The sequence below is a fragment of the Aythya marila genome (assembly GCF_965140915.1).
Source record: "Aythya marila genome assembly, chromosome: 15".
Taxonomy (NCBI): domain Eukaryota; kingdom Metazoa; phylum Chordata; class Aves; order Anseriformes; family Anatidae; genus Aythya; species Aythya marila.
Window position 1 is genome coordinate 11,936,669 of NC_139056.1, and position 15,704 is coordinate 11,952,372.

At 40.5% G+C, this 15,704-nt stretch overlaps 2 protein-coding genes across 6 annotated transcripts in view; one reads left to right on the plus strand and one right to left on the minus strand.

Moving 5' to 3' along the window:
• The window catches only part of CHLSN (cholesin), a 128,384-nt gene that overhangs the window by 58,592 nt on the left and 54,088 nt on the right, over positions 1 to 15,704 (minus strand). The window lies entirely within an intron of this gene.
• Positions 1 to 15,704, plus strand: part of GPR146 (G protein-coupled receptor 146) — a 52,919-nt gene that overhangs the window by 21,881 nt on the left and 15,334 nt on the right. Inside the window, exon 2 of one of the 3 annotated variants that reach the window (XM_082772044.1) lies at positions 2,154 to 2,205. The gene's annotated coding sequence lies outside the window, so the exon portion shown is untranslated. Of the gene's footprint in view, positions 1 to 2,153; positions 2,206 to 14,104; positions 14,442 to 15,704 lie in introns of those variants that run through there. The other 2 variants (XM_082772043.1, XM_082772045.1) reach the window with 2 other exon arrangements.

Below are 15,704 nucleotides of genomic sequence, written 5' to 3' on the forward strand. Positions count from 1 at the left end.
CAGAGCTCAGCATTTCAGTTATGATTCACGTTGTGATTTAATCATTCCTAAAACTTAGTTTACTACTTAAAAGAAAATGTACTTCAGCAACAGGGCTCAGAATGCAAGAAAAACAGATCAATCTAGGAAAAGCTACTGAGTCACCATGGAGGGAGGCAACGAAACCCACGTTACCCTCATGAATCCAATGAGGTCAGCAGAAGCAAAGCTTCTTGGTGACTGGTATGGACAAATCTTTCTCCAACCCACCCTACGAACCCGTGTGAGCACAGGACAGTGGTCCTCTGAATGCCGATCTCAGCACTGCAGCAAGCCATGGATATAAATAAGTTTGTTTGTGCAGCTTAGCCGGCTGAATTCAATGACAATTCACGTGTCTAATTCCATCACGTCCATAAATACCTGGATGTGAGGCCGCAGCAAAGGCACTGAGGGGCTGTGTTAGTCAGGAGGCGGGCTGGAGGTCGCTGAGGGACACTGAGGAGTGCCAGAGCATGAGGCAGCTGTGCCACGCTCCAGCAGTGAGGCCTATCGGCCGGGACTGCTCACATCCTCCTGACGAACTTGCTAACGAACAGGGAAAAAGCTTCCCACATGTGTTTTGTGCTGTAAAGCTCGGGGCAGCTGTCTTAACAGCACCTGCAACACAGCTTCAATCTGTATGAATTTATAAACAGCAAATCTGTTGTTTCTTCACATGAATTAGCAGACATTTGTTTCTGTGGTGGGATGGGAGGCCAGCCAGAGCTGCAGACCAAGCAGCCAGGCACGCCAGCAGGTCTTAGGGCTGCTCGAGCCAGGGAGGTGATCTCCAGCTGCGTGACACGGCACACACACAGGCCACGGCACACACACGGAAATCGCTCTCTCAAGTTCAAGGCCGTGTAATAATAGCAATTAGTGCTTCTATTTACTATTCTTCACCAGATTGTGAAACTAAAATTGCAACCAAATATCGATTGCACCACGTACTTTTCTTGGTCCCTCCAATGCTTGCCACGAGACGTGAGGAACAGGACAGAGGCCGGGCTGGGCCGGGCCGCTGGTGGCTCCCATCACAGAGACCAGCAGCACTAGTGGGAAATGCAGGCCAGTGGGAGATGAGATCTTTCACAGACACTTACTGATCTTTCAGTAAAACTTCAATATAAAAAGAATAAACTGGCAGAGGCTGCTATCTTAAACCATTTTTTCACAAATGAAGTACTCTATTTCCCTCAAAACTCAGTCATAATTAAGTAACCTCAAAGTTAATCTTTCTTTTTAGGGGAAAATACACCTTTTTTACTATAGCGACAATCTGTTCTTAAAGTTATCTTGCTCTCCAAGTATTATTGTTCAATCACTTATCCAAGCTAAAAGACTTAAAACTTTAATTTAAACTGCAAGAAATATGGAAATTAGTGCTTTACATCATTCCTCTCCTTTAGATAACTTAGATCTGAAATACCGGTTACAAATTCTTAGTGGTCACACATACTACACCTTTGTTGTTATAATTTACTTTAAAAGATATTTTATAAAAATATAAGTATAAAAGATATACTTTAAAAGATATTCATCTTTTCCATATTTTCTCCCACAGTGTGCAAAGGAGCAGATATATCCTCAGTAACCAAAGTGAATTAGCGTAACACAGTATGCCAAAACCACTGTGTTTTACAATAACAAATCAAACTGACATTTGTCATAGTATCTCACTACATGCCAAATATTTCATATTGGGATTGTTCCATTTCAGTTTTAACCCAGTACATGTGACATTTCCAATGAGGAGAAGAAAGCTGTGAGTTTCTATTTTTAGATCAATCCACAGCTTTTATTCAAGAAACTCAATTCACCTCAAAATGTAAATAAAGCCATCAACACCAACACCACTATGATACAGTAACTCTATCAACCTTTCAGCTACAGTCATTGAGTCAGTAATCAATCATGAAGCAATTCAATACCAAACATTGTAAACAATTACTTTCTGGATTTTCTAATCACTGCATGAAAATATTGTGTGTTGTAAATGCTATAAAAAGCATGGTACAGTGAAATATAACACATGAAATGTATTTAACAGAATTTATGAAATTTGCTTTTCATTTCTTTCAAACAACTATGAGCAATTGGTTTACCTTTTCTTTCTTCTTTTTTTCTTCCAGTGGTTCAGTCTTCGACTGACATTCTTCTGTGCTGCACATCACGTAAGTACAGGTATAGCAATACAGTGTGACTGCTATTGCCATATGTTTACTTTATTAATGTACAACAGTGAAAATACTTACCAACATTGGGATTTCTAGACCTGGTATTTATTTCTGTGAAAATGTACTAGAAAACTTACTAAGTGCTCATGGAAGAGTTAGCGAAGGCAGTCTGTATTGACTCCCAGATCAACCTCCTCCCCAAAGCTCACAAACTGGCAATTTACACAGGCTCAGATGAAGGCGCCTCCAGCTTACAACATCTTTATAGCCTTGTGAAATTTGGACTTCATGGATGTATGCCGTGATCCTAAGGCACTTGAGGACTCCTTGCCAGGCAGGAGAACCTCTGTGATCCACAGGAACTGCAGAAACAGACTGGAGGAACATAACCACTTGGAGGATTTAATTGACATCATCTCTGCAAACTGCCTGCCGACCCCTGCGAGGAAGGAATCAGGGCTGTAATGCTGTCCTCACCACCTCTACCAGCAGGCCATCATGTCAGCTAGAACTGCCTGAAACCCCACGGTCAGTGCTGGAGATTTTCATGCACTGACAAAGGCTGGTCAGTGGGGAGAAAGGCAAAGCTAACACCTAGTGAATCAGCTTGGGCTAACTCTGCAGGAGAAACATACCTTTAGGAAAGACAAAAAGATTAAAAGAAAAGAGACACCAAATTCAGCCTTCTCTAAGGGACCAACACCATTCCTCTGAGGGCACAGGGGTGTGCTCGCACACAGCCTGAAGAACGTGCTCGAGCACAGGCTGGCGACCTGCTCGTAGCAGCGTGTCGTAGGTGTGCTGTCCGCCCTGCTCTAGTTAACGAGCAAAGGACAAGAGCCAGGAATTATTTAATGCTAACACCAGCTCTGCCAGTGCTGACTGCTGCTCTTGCTCTTGGCAAATCGCTTCATCTTTTTCATTTTCTCCTCTGTACAATGAGCATAACATTTTTGTGCCTAATACCCATCTCCCCAGTGTTTCATTCCCAGTTTGACATTCTAGTCATAAACGCACTGCCTGCCTTCCTTTTACTTTGATAAAGTATAGTCAGTATCAGTTGGGAACACTTCTTTAAAACTTATTTCCAACTATTGTGAAACAGGAGCTGAATGTTTATGGAGTAGTTATTTTTTATGTCAGTTTACCATAGGGCCTCTTTAGCCACAAGCTTACAGCCGGAGGCCCCAAGGCATTTTTGGGAATGGAAACTTTTGGAGTTCAGCTCTTAACAAATTTCCAGGCTGCAGTATGTTTTTCATTAGTCTACATGGTGTTATAATAAATGATGCACTTCCTCTTTCATTTTATGATTTTTTTTAAACATGCAACAATTTTTCTGTGTCTGTTTTCTATTACTTCCAATATACTCAACCACACTAATCTTAGAGTCTACTTCATGTGTAAGGACAGAAAGGATGTACTAAGGTATCAGCCATAGCAAGACAAGCTTCTAGTCTAAATTCTTCACTGAAGGACAATCATAAACCCACTGAATCCATCCCATCTTTTTAGGGGCCATTATTGTTGCTATTGTTATTATAATGTCTGTTACCCCAAAACCTAGAGTTGGCCTAGAAAATGTTCCTCTAAGTTAGATACCCACAAGACACAGCTAAAAAAGTTTGAGCTCATTGCCCAGATTTTTTTTCGGCTACCTACTATAATCACAGACATACTGCTATGACAAGACTGTGGTGCAACTATTTTTTTAAATAATCACAGAAACACATGAAAACCTCCCAAAGCCTCCACATAACAGATTTACACAAAGATCTTTTTGCATAAAGACCAAAATGATATTTCTTTGTATAGATTTGTGCATCCCTCCTCCCAAAAGCCTTTGATAAACTGAGAGCAGTTGAACATGAGGACAGCTGTGGGCAGAACACTTGCAGCCCTGCGGTCAGAGGCTGAGGGAACTAGGCTCACTCCACCTGCAGAAGAGAAAGTTTTGGGTGGACCTAAGCCACAACCACTGTGCACCTGCAGGAGGCTTACTGTGCAGACAGATTTGGGCTCCTTACTTCAATGCATGGTGGGATGAAAAAAGACAATAGGCAAAAGTTTAACCTCTGACTCTATTTTTTGATTTAAATCATCCAGTGATGACTGCAGCTTTTTGAAGCAAAGCTGAGACAACACGAAAGAGGGCAAATAAAGTTGTCCTTTATGAATTTTGGACATGCAATAGCAACAGCCATCAGTAAACTTCATAGTGAAATACCTGTGTGTCAGTTTTAACCCTTTTTTTTTTTTTTTAAATCTCAGCACCTTTCCCTGAGTGCAGTTCCTATAGATGCTAGTCAATATTGCCAAGGTAGCAATATAAATAAACCATAGTATGAGGGAAAGAGAGAATTTCTAAAGGAAAGGGAAAAAAAAAAAAAAAAAAAGGAAAGAAAAAAAGCCAAACAGCTAGCATTTCAGTATTTAACTCCCCATCGTAACAGCACAACTACCCACATTTAAATGAAGCCAAAGCTCCTTGCGCAGTCTTGTTCCTCTCACCCTAAACTAGTTTGGTGAGCTCTGCAGGTGGTCAAAGGAAAATCAAAAGCAAATGTCTTGAGCATTTCAGAGCTGATGTTTGAGAACACAATGTTATCAAGAAACATTCACCTCCCTTCTGGGTGGATCCGCACACATCTTCGTTAGTAATTTACCTCCGCACATCCGTAACACGGACAAGGCGAGCGTGCCAGCAGGGTTACAAGCGAAGCCGTGCAAGCTGGGCTTCCTCCGCACGCCCCCACTCCCCAGCCACCCCAGGGCCCTTTCCAGCACCTGCATCTTCTTCGCAATTTATCGCTCTGCATTTATCAGCACAGTGCTTTACACCTCCAGCTTGCCCCCAACCCCTCCCTGCTGCCGGCCGAGATCTGCCCCGCCATTTTGGCATTGTTACAGTGCTCGTGCTCTCTCCCTACCAGTTTCCTTCCTCTCACAAATTAAGGGCTTTGTTCATCTTTCCCTTATGAAGTTTCTGTCTCCCTTCCTGACGTAGGAGACAGTGTTCGTTTTGCAAAGAAAAATCATGACTAGGAGACTTGTGCCAGGCAGCGAGGTTACAGGTCCCACATGTTAAATTCCATCCTGAGGACTGCAGCAGTGTGGTCAGACATAGGATTACGCTGGAAATCACCATGGGTGTCACCAGTAGGTAGGGATAACAAACTATGGATCTGCAAAAACCGAACTGCCTCTGCTTCTTTTTCCTTGTCCCATTCCAAATCAGCGTTCACTATCACTTACTGACATTTACCATCACCAGCTGACAAAAGAGGGAAAATACAGGACTGTCTGTACATTTGTTTCAAGAATATCAAGGGACTTTTGTAGGTGGAAAGCTGAGAGAAAGACAATATGAACTTATATCAACTAAACTAAGATCAGTCTTTAAGACATATTACCTCAGCAAAATTCACCCTGTTAGGAAAAATACGGAAAACAGATCTCTTTCTGTAGGGCACACAAACAGTATTCCTCTGCAGAGCCTTCCAACACAGTCAGCAGCAAGGAAAAGATCAGAGTCCTGTTAGAGGAAATGGCACCTCCCACGACTTCCACAAAAAGGAGCTGGAGCTTTCCCCTGCCTTTTTAGCAGGGAAAGTGAAGGCCATGCGCTGCCACTGCCAACAGGGAGAGATGACTGAGTTAAGCAGAGCCTGTTAAGGACCCTACCCACTGAAGAACAAGGAGTACCATTAAATAGCATTCAGTTACCTGACCTACTCCGCCAGAGACTTGAAATTTAGAAAACTGATGAAAAAAATACATGATGGTTTTACAGTCACTTTTCAAAATAGTAACTCATCAGACAGTGCAATTGTTTAATGGCAGAACACTGCTCACAAAAGGCAGGAGCAATTCCCCATTACATGAACAACTATATATATTTGCATATTTAAAAATGTTCTATATATGCACTTATTTATTTTTTAAGATAACTTTCTTTTTATGTTTGCTTCTATACATAATTTTAATGAGAATGTATTCCCAGGGGCTGGCAGCATCAGAAAAAATAGGCTATGCCAACAAAAAGGGATTCCAGTCCAATATCATCACGTCTAGCATACTGTGTTTCATTTACAAATCTTTGATTTCTAAATGAATGGCGGTTCAAAGTACACATTAAACACAGCTACTTTCTGCCTATGTATGTAGAGATCGCTAGAGATTAAGTCACTTTAATTAAAAACTTAAGCAGGTGTCACTTCATGATACTCTTTGAATTTGGTTTAAGCAGATGTATGTTCTATCATTACCTAGCAGTGCACTTTTAATACAAGCATAATCAAAGAGATCTCCCTAAACAAAACAAAGGAAAACCACTTTGTCTGACGGTTTGAAGTTTGGTACTCCTCACCTGTCAGATACAGAACATATATTTAGTTGGAAACGACATTCTAAAACACTTCAACGATAAAGAAAAGCACTACAACCAGCTCTGTGAGAGAGAACCCCGGGCCCCACGGGACCTACTAACTTCAGTGGGGTTTTGTTCTGCCTCTTTGTAAATATCTAACTATCAAAAGTGAATTTGTACTATAAAGGCCTGAAACAAATCATTTAAAAGCATTCAGTATTCAAATAATCACAGGTTTAGGGATGGAAATGGCATTATTTCTGACTAATTTTTCTCTCAATGCCATGCTTGAGAGTGATAGATAGCAATGTGAAGAATGCCCTGTGTCCCCAGTACTCGAAGGTTCTTTTCTTTTCTCTCCTTTTTTTTTTTAAGGTAATCCTAAGATTAATTTAAAGTCATCTGGTGAAAGTACTTTAGTATTAACCTTAATATTTTTTTGTTAATATATACTGTACTCAAGTGAAGTGATTTCAAGAGTTATCCTAGATGCTTCTCATTTTAAGACATTAAATATTAGCTCTTACAAATTTCCATTATACGTTGTCTGACAATATTTGCTGCTGTGGACTACATGAGATGACTTTTAATTCTTACAGTGGCAATCAGTGATGGTAAGGTTTTGTAGAAGCTGGACACAGATGACATTTTAGCATTTCACACCTACTGCAAGTCCCTCCTTTCCAGGTCTAATTTCATGTAATGTTAAGTGTAAGAAATTATTAGAAATGACAAATTCACTCACTTGATCTTTTTTACTTACTGTATCATCAGGAATAGCTACCCTCACAATTGCCTCCTAACCCTGCTTTAAATGATCACTCTGATCATTCACTGTTGACACCTGAAGACAATGGAAGTGCACATACACTTCCAGAATTTGAGACACAAGGAACTAGTAAATCATAAACTGAATTGCCAAAGCCAAGACAAAGCCATTGGTATAGCTGTGGGAAGTAAAGAGTGATGGAGACAGACAGCAATCGGGCAGCTGACTGGGTCAGTGCAGGGTGTACAGCACAGCGGGTGGCTAAGAAGGACAGGGGCAGAGCACAATTACCAGAATGAATGAAGGCAACCGTCTGGAGCTGTCATCTGCAGCAACAAAGTACATGCTGCATGCAGCTGGAGTGCTGGTTAAAGGAACCTAGGGCATGGCTGCACAGGCAAGGCTCAAAAAGCGTAGGACAATTAGTGTGAAAGCACAATTCTGGGAGCTTCAACTTATCCTAAAGAAATAACTGAGCACTCTTGTAAAAATCAGATTTCCATTTTCACGTGCTTTGCTCTACTTCTTTAACTACAGCAATGCTGTATATAGAGAAATCTGAAAAATAAAAAGGGGTTAGAAGCCAAGATCCATCCTGCTGCTTCAGCTGTAAAGCTGTAAATCTGGATTAACTGCAAAGGCTTCAATCTCAAGTATGTGCCAGTGCAACTGAGAGCTACAACTGGCTCCAGAATTGTGTCTGTTTCTTGTCTAGAGTTGGCATGAGGAACCTCCCTTTGCCAGAAAGAGAAAACCATGAAAGTTAGGTAAGACTCTTTCGGCATCTATGTCAGGCACAGGTTATTAAAAGGAACCTCATATGGCGGCTCCACCTCCAGGTTTATCTGCTGGGAGCTGGCTGTGTAACTAACACAACAGAAAAGCACCATTTCTTGCTTCTTTTGTGAGCTCGGGGCTGCCAGGAGGAACTGAGGGAATTCAAAAGCAGCTTCCCTTCTGTTGCTCTTTTGGACGTTTCTCTTTGAAGTGGCTGCTCATTCACCAGTTTTGTAGGTAGTCTTTAAAGCAATACTTTCCACCCTTCACACTTAAGTACAGAAACATGCAATTAATTATAACAAGTTAGTAGTATGTTATGTCAGCCTTTTATCCCTACTGGGTGTCAGACTAAGGAGCAAGTACTCTTTGTAGTAGGATTTAGACACTCTAGAGAAAATGCTGAGCTTTATAGACAGATCTGATACGGTTTGTGTAACACAAATAATCTGTGTCAGAGAAAACCATTTAACTATCACTTAAAACAAAAATTCATTTTCAATCTAGAAATAAAGAGTCAAGCTCCACAAAGGCCCTAAATAGCTTGTGGTGCTGTTGTGCTGTATGTAACTGATGGTTTAACCCTTTAACATGTATTTTTTTTGTTACCTGTTTTTTTTTGTTTTGTTTTGTTTTGTTTTCCAAAAGAAGAATAAGCCTTCAAGTAAATTTTATGTGGAATGGCTCCAAGTTAGACTTTCTAAAAAGCCTTCACAGGAGACAAACAGAGCCCTTACCTGCCAGATGGCTGTAATGCAGCAGTAAGAAATGCATCTAATGCTCCTCGTAGTAGTAGTGTCCAAACACCACATTACTGGCTCCCAAATATGTTCCTGGGCGGGAATGTTTGTAAACCAGGCCTTTTCATCTTGCAAAGCTGCCAAACTCCAGGAACATTCTCAACAGTTTTAGTCCTTAACTAAAAAAACATCCCCACATTATTAAAAATTACCATGGAGAAAAGATTACAGGGAATCTGTCCTAATGCAATGGTTCTCTCCTGTTTCCACATAGTGTGTATGTTGTTTATTTTCATTCTTTGAGCAAAGGAATTTATAGCCATAATTATCTCATTTTCTCATGGTACAAACAGTCCAATTTTTATTCATTGAGGTCAACATTTTTGTTGCATTCTTCCTCTGTTTTTTTTTTTTTCTTCCCTTTAAAGTTTGCTATTAGCAGCAAATACAATAGATTTATACTATCAAAATACCTGTTGTGGGAGAGATTTATTAATAAATTGTATTTGCAAATCCACACAGATCAAAGTGGCAATATTAAAATGAATAACTAGAGGAAATGATTTTCAACTCAATTTCTTATGTTTGAGGCATATTACTTTTTTTTTTTTTCTTTTTTAATATCCTTTAAAAGAAAGAGTTCCTTGACCCCTGTAGCCTCACCTTGAAAGATTTCTGTGCAAGAATTTTCCCCCAAATCTGCAAAGCTTCAAGAGGTAATGTTCAACCAAGTAGATTTTAGAAGTGAGGAGGGAGTACTTCATGGTCAACTGGCTATGAAATCCTGCTAGCTGACCACAGTCTCAAGCATGCAAACTTGCTGCATTAAATCTAAGACCTTTAAAAGGGTTAAAGGGTGGGGAGACTTCACCCTACCATTTATCAAGGAAGACAGCAAAGCCCTTGACTTCTTCTTTGCTTTATCATCTCCTCTCCCTTTTCTCCTGTGCTGGGAACCGAGCTGGGGTACCTGCAGCCTGTCCTCCTGTGGTCTTCACAAAATACCCAAAGGGTGAAAGCCCTTTCCCCTTCCCAACCACCTGAGGTCTGCAGAAGAAAGAACATCTGAAAGCCTGCAGGCAGGGAGAGGTCAGGAGCAGGGTATTACCTTCTGTACGTTTGGATTAGCCTATGATAGCTAAATAAACTGACTTAATGTCTAATGACATTTTCAAACAATAGCTAATAAAATTATCCAAAGTACGCAGAAACAAAAGATGCATGAAAATGCCATTAGGGTCTCTAACACATCCACATAACAGTGAATTTCAGTGCTTTGGACATTCAGATTAGAGGTCAAATATAAATGAACCCAAGTGAAATGATCTGCTAAATAGAAAAGACAGAAATACTCCTGCCTTGCCCGTTATTATCATTCCCACTTGTACGCAACTATTGGTTTCTGTCCTATTTTTGGCAGAGAACCATGATTTTGGAAACAGAAATGTGGTCTTTTGAAAATAATTAAATAAAAAGCATTTTCTGAAAGGAATCACAAGCTCTGAATACTTCTGGAAAGCTGCTCAGAATTAGCTGGGTTAGCAGGTCTGAGGGATTTTTGCTAAAACCACATCAGCACCCTGAGTCACGTCAGCAGGGGAAGGCGCCGTGATGGGTGCAGATGCTATCGCTCCTCTCCCAGCCTGTTTGTCACTGACCCACTGCAGGTTGACCCTCCTGTACCAGTGCATCTGGGGCAAGGGAAATAAAACTCAGGCACCTGTCTCAGCAGGTTGAGCTCACTATAAGGCACCATACCAGAGTGCACCTTTGTGGTCCTGTTTTGAAATCGAGCTGCGGGAGCGCAGACACACTTCCCTCCGCTGACACTGCTGCAGGGCTGGCAGCCCCTGCCAACGGGAAGGCTGCACCGCCAGGCAGGGGGAAGCTGCTCGCATGTTTCTCAAAATAGGGATGCCGGTTCTGAAGAAAGAACTGGCAGTAAGTATCTGGGTTACAGCGTGGGCACAACTGCAGGCTCGTCTTTAAAGTTTTCCATCAGAGTTCATGCAACCTGAAATGTCATAGCAGATTACAAAACAAGAGGCACTAAAAGTTGTCCTCATACAAAAGACAGCTCTAAAGCAACTGATCTAAAATTCGCAAGTCGTCCTTACTTCATTTGATTTGCAAATTCAATTTCTTATTTCTTTTTTAAAGTGATTACCAAAGCATTTTCAGGCATGTTATGACCAACTATAAACTTGTTGAATTCTCATGCTAAGATAAAACTCAAATAAACAGCCCTAAATGAATCCCCCTTAATATTACTTTTTAGTTCTATACTTAAAACAACAGCACTGAAAAACAGGAAAAAGTGTCAGTCAGGGACTGGAAACATCTGCGCAATGGAATGAGGAGATCTTTGCCCACAACACAATCTCTCCATCGTGCACTAACTGATCTGCTGTTTGAGCTCCTCTGAAGGTACCATCGTTTCAGCTAGGACTAAAAGCATTTTGAGGAGTAGTTCTGATAACCCTTTTATTTAAATAACTATTCCTTACTGACAACTTATGCATGGGTAACAAGGGCCCAGATGCACAGCAACTAATTCACTAATGTCATAACGATGCTTCAACAAAACCACTTCAGCTCATAAAAATAATATTCAAGCAACCACAGTCCTAAATAACTACTTTTACTTTAGCCTTACGATTTGTTTAATCCATCTGGAGTAACTCTACCTAAGTCTAAGTTACTGCATTAAGCACTCCTAACAGATTAACCTTGGAAAGTCATGATGTTGCTGAACAAAACTGAACAGAACTTACTAATCTTTGTCTTATTTAGCTTCCGTAAGTACAAAATATTACCAGAATTGTCTATCAGTTTGTATCAGCTGCAGCAGCGTGTCAGAAACATCAGCATCTCAAACTCGTGGTGACTTCATCCCTTGAACCACCACAATGTATATGTACACAGAAAGCTGCTCTGCTCCAGCAGGCCTTTCACACTAACACAGCTACTGCTTACTAGGAGCTTTATGACTGCACTAACTTCAGGGAACCACCAGCAATGGTAACTGTATTCGGGGCCGTATTTAAGTCAGCAATCATCAAGCCACTATCAGCAACATGAAGTAGCTGAAAACTAAGCCTGGGAGGAGACCCCCAGGGCTTCTGTGGTCAGGATCTTCTCCTTCACAGGGAGGCAGAGCAGAAGTGTGTGTGGTTTTGTTGATGCCTCACGCTTACATTGTGCTCCTGCCCAGTTGAATCTCCACCACGTGCACAGAAAAAATACCTGCCTTGTGTTTAAAGGTGTTGGAAGTATGGGCTAAATTTCTTGACAGGGCAGGCCACAGAAAGGGCTACACCTTCACCTAGGCAGGCACTTGCTTACTTTGTGATGAGACAGATTAAAAAATAAGTCACTGAAGGAAAACATCAGGCATCCCTGTTCGCCTGTTGGCCAGGAGCGAGCCTGAGCACAAAGCCGCACAGGTAGGCCCCAACCAACACCAGGGCGAGCGCGACACCAAGGGCATCGGCAAAGGGATGGACCCACACCATCTAAGCACCACAGCCTCCACCACCATGCTCAGAGCCACCACTAACTGCATGGCATCAGCACGTAGGGATCACACACCTTTACCTTCCAACAAGCCTCAGGGAAAGAGCGTGAGACAGACCCGATCAGGATAAGGCACGAAGTGTCAGGAAGGGACGCGTGGTGCGGCCTGTCAGCGCCAGGGGAGCAGCAGACGCACAGGAGCCACGTTATTACCCGCTGGTCTCCTCAGGGACTGAAGGAATATTAATTCCACCTCCCAATAGCTTCATGTTGCTCCTGCACAAAGCCCGTACGCTCAAGTTTATGAGGTCTGAATTCAAAGTGAAAGCCCACTTCGCCTTAAACTCTGCAGGCGACCATCACTGATATTTCATCAAACGTAAATCAGCACAGTTTGGGGGTATTTGCTCTGTTTCAAAACAAACCACACATCATGGCTTAACCAAAAGAGAGATAAATATAAAATATTACAAACCATTAAATAAAAGGGAAAAAAAAGCGTAATTCTGGACCGCCCCACACTGCCTCCCCATAAAAATACGAGATTACAAAAGTGCTTTGTTATCTATCAGTTTGACAAATCCCCCAAAATACCCAAAATAGAGCATGTCACGGAAAATTATATGTACAGCAAAATTAATAGTTGAATCTACAGACAGTGCTACTACCTTTATAAAGACAAAAAATGGAAAACCAAGTTTTACTTTAATATGAACAAAAAAGCTTATCCAAACTGAAAATGTAATTGAACTAGGCAACTACATCGATCATAAACACTAGCAGTCAAAAAAGTTCGCAAGTGCTACCTTTAAGTCCACAGAAATATTTGTCCTGTTGTGAAGTTTAAGGTTACAAGGTGCTTTAAGAGCAAAAATAAACAACTAGTGGCATAAAATAACAAAACACGTACATTTTACATACACCAAAGAGCATGTTACATACATTCTTCATATATTTTAGGGGTCAACTCCTTTTTGGTTAATAAGTAAAAGCATCCATTACACTTCCTGCTTTGGGCAGGGAGGAAAACACATAAATTAATACTTCACTACAGTTTTAAAAGGCAAATTATTTAAGGACTATTTGTATTCAAGCTAAGTACACAGAATCCTGATATTATACACTTTTCATTCAAATTGAAGGAATTTACATTTACTTATCATCTCATTAAAGTAAGAATGATATAGCAGTGGCATTTTCTTTTTTTTGTTTTGTTTTAATTAAAATGTTCTTTTTGCATGCTTAAAATAATTCCGAGGTTTACATTAAAGTATTTTTTAAAATATACATTGGCTCTTTTTCAGTTCTAATGCTGGTTTCTGTCTAAACTCTACAGAGGCCAGGTGGATGCTACAGGCTTTTGCTATGTAGCATTGGTGTCTGAAGGTGGGAAGGGTTTGGCTCCTGACAAATGGAGCCATGAGGAGAAGCTCTAAGGAAAACCAAATTTTACAAACACAGTATTTTTGCCAGTTTGGCTCACTTTGCTCAGGGTTTGTTGTACTGTTAGCATGCACAGCTTTGCTGAACAGCTACTTCTCTGGTAAAAATTCTTTTTCTGGTACCAAAGCAGCTCCCCCCAGCACTATCAGTCCCCTGCTATGCAGCTATACCGAGGGTTGGACTGTTCTCAAACCACAGTAATGTCCTTTCAGCTAAAAAACAAAACAAAATCCTATGACAGTTGTGAATACAGTAAACAAAATAGGCCTTATGGCAGGATCAGGCCCTATGATTAACACCCCTTCACCCTTCGGACTTAATCACTTTGAGATATCACTGTGGATGCCTTGTTTTTGCAACTGCCCTCTCCGCCAATAGCAGCGTGCAGCTGAAGCTTAAAAGATTATGTGTATGTATGTGCAGGGGAAGTCACATGTAAATACAGATTCGGTGCCACGAACAGGGCTGGTGCAGCCGTCAGCGGGCTTTTTCTAAGCCTCCCCTATTGTTTACTCTTGCTAGAGAAATGAGAGATTGGAGTTTCTGCTGAGTTACTTTCTAAAGGTTCTGTCTCGATGGGCAAAATGTTTCTGCCAGCCATCCAGAAGCTGCAAGGGGGTACCTACCAGGTGAGATTTTTTAAGAAGTTCAACTTTTAGGTTCCTTTTGTGGGGTTTTGTTTGTTTGTTTATTTGTTGTTGTTTTTTTGAGTCTGGAAACAACCGGTAATAATGTACCTTGAATGAAAACAAGTAGCTCTATCTTTACAAATCAGTGTTCAGTTTTTAGATGTCAGTTCTTTAGGAAAAACATAATTGTTTAAACTTTTCATGATACTGCTTTCTATTTTTATCTACTTGTCTAAAAGAAAGTTACAGTAGGCTTTCTTATGCATATCAATTTTCATTCTCTTGTATATCAGGTTGCACTTCTCACTGTTTCTTGTATGTACTGAGAATGTGCTTGTAAGGTTTTATTATTAAATGCTCTGAATATAGGAGATCTTCAATTTTAGTTTACATTAAATTCTGAACAGTATGACAGACATGAAGCAGAGGAATTGATCAAAAATTAATCTAATTAGCCTTTAATAAAGCAGAACAGTTATCAGTGAAAGTGAGATACTTATGAATCTTCTATTCATAGCACAATAATAAAACACACAGCAAGCCATACTGTGAAATATTACTGCAAAGCAGCTAGAAGACACTGAAATAGCCAATTAACTAATTAATTACAATTAAGCTGCATTTTCATTTATATTACAAAAGAAGGTAAGCCAAAGGCAAACTTCAAAGCACTAAAAATTTCCTGCTTTCAGCAGAAGCTTTAAATAAGCAGAATGACTGCTGTCTTTTTTAGCCTCCACAAGCATTTTTAACTATGCTAATCACCATGATATTTGCAAATCTATTTTCTACTGTACTTAGCACAAGACCTACTTCGCTTTAGGGCTCTGTCAACTGAACTTTATGTCCTTTTTATAAAAATGTTAAAGCAGCATAAAAAGGCAGCATACTACTTCTTACGCCAGCATCATATTCTTCACGTATTTGATTGGCCCCATCATTTAAGTCAAAGCAGGATTTGCTTTGGATTTGCAGGGATTTTAATAGAATTTGAACTGATTCTGAAATGATGAAAAAAGAAGTTGATTGAACGTCTGGACAAAGTGATTCATGTGAACATCTATGATCATGATCTTCATGTCTGAATGACTCACTTTAACTGCTGTGTTCAGGATCTGAACAGCAGATAAGCCTTTATCAGAGTATACTGTAAATTTTCCATAACAGCTAAAACACGCAATGTTCATTTAAGTGAAGATAGGCTAGCTGGCTCCAGCGACCTCCTCACAAACTGTGGTTTAATGATCGTATGCACCCTGTATC